The sequence below is a fragment of the Tupaia chinensis genome, unplaced genomic scaffold (assembly GCF_000334495.1).
Source record: "Tupaia chinensis unplaced genomic scaffold, TupChi_1.0 Scaffold000416_1, whole genome shotgun sequence".
In the NCBI taxonomy this organism is placed as follows: Eukaryota; Metazoa; Chordata; class Mammalia; order Scandentia; family Tupaiidae; genus Tupaia; species Tupaia belangeri.
In genome coordinates, this window is record NW_006159921.1 from 2,910,402 (window position 1) to 2,911,904 (window position 1,503).

The 1,503-nt window shown below is 50.4% G+C and overlaps 1 long non-coding RNA gene across 2 annotated transcripts in view; it reads left to right on the forward strand.

Annotated features, from left to right (window-relative positions):
* Positions 1–1,160: 1,160 nt before the first annotated feature.
* LOC102487852 (uncharacterized) overlaps positions 1,161–1,503 on the forward strand; it is a 32,579-nt gene continuing 32,236 nt past the window's right edge. For both annotated transcript variants that reach the window (XR_335432.2, XR_335433.2), the window contains exon 1: positions 1,161–1,452. This is a non-coding gene — a long non-coding RNA (uncharacterized LOC102487852). The remainder of the gene's footprint in view (positions 1,453–1,503) is intronic.

The window sequence follows — 1,503 nt, forward strand, 5'->3', positions numbered from 1 at the left end:
GGTCCCCCAAATCATTTTCAAAATATTTTTTTTTAATTTTTAATAAGTTAAGGAGTGAGAGAGAGAGAAAAGCACTCTAACAGGGTCTGGTCACACTGTGATCCCCTTCCTCCAGCCCTTCAGCCCACTGGACCTTGGGTACTGACAGGTGTGTCCAGTGTGCTTCGGGCTGACTAGGCCCGGGATTCAAACTGCAGACACCATGTGCAATCAGGCGTCTCTTTATTTTTTTTATTTCAATTTATTTTTTTAGAGAGAGATTTTTGCTATTGGGCGTGTGTGGACACTTGGGTCATTTCCATCATTTGTGAATGTGACCACTGGTGTACTCCATATTAATTTCAGAAACAATTTTTCCAGGACCAAATAAGTCCTCTAATTGCTTTTTAAATTACCCTCCATCCTCGTACCCGGCCATGCCCACACATAGAGAGACAGAGAAATCACCCCCATGGGAGATGGCCACACCGCAATCCCTTCTCCTCCATTCTCGTCTTGGGATCCTGGGCACACAGGCACATGTGCCCAGTGTGAGTTTTAAGTCACTGGGTCTGGGACTTGAACCACGGCCAACTATGTGGGAGTCCAACCATGGAGCTGTTAGCCATCTACTGGTCCCCAGGCTTCTCTTGAACAACACATAACCACTGTGCTATGGAGCCAAAAATCCAAGTCATTTTTTGATCACATTAGCAGATGGTTTCTTCTTTCCTAGAGCTTCTCATTCTCTGAAATGATCGTGTGCATTTCCTTGGTACCTGCCTGCTGCCCAGCCCCTATCCACAAGAGCAGTGGCTTTACACGTCTTCTTCGTGGCACATACCCGAACACAGTAAGGACCGAGAAAAGTTTGTTGAGTAAGTGAATTTTAAATGCTTAGCAATAAAGAAACCATGAACATGAATGCAAAGTGCAGTGAAACACACAAATCTGCACCTGTTCACAAAAGCTCAGGCTGCAGAAATGGTTTTAATAAGTAAGTTGTGACCTGAAGCTTGGAGAGGCGACCCTGCGGGGTGCCAGGCATGGATGAGATGACGTTTGGAGCCCACTCCCCACCTGCTGTCAGAACTCATCACAGAGTTCTGTTATGGAGAGAGTGACTCAGACACAGGGACCCGTCTCACAAAGGGCCCTGCAGGTAGCCAGGTTCAGAATCTGAAGCCAGACTTAAAGGGGAAGCAGGCTGTCCCCGGGACGCTCTGGTCACCCAGTGAGATGATGCCAGTCAGGGTTCCCTGAGTCCACAGTGAGCCACAGGGGGTGGCCGAGATCATCCTGTGCCTAGCACGGGAGGGCTCTGGTGGGTCACTTGCTGCTGAGCCTGCAGAGGTACACGATCCTGATTCGATCCAGTTCACACCAGCCTCCACTGTATGGACACCACTGTACGGGTGCCGTGGTGATGATGACGGGGAGAGCCGCCTGTGCTCAAGCCGGGGGCGGCCACAGGTAGACTGGCAGGCAGAAAGATGGCTCCCGGGGGGGGGGGGAGGAGGGGGG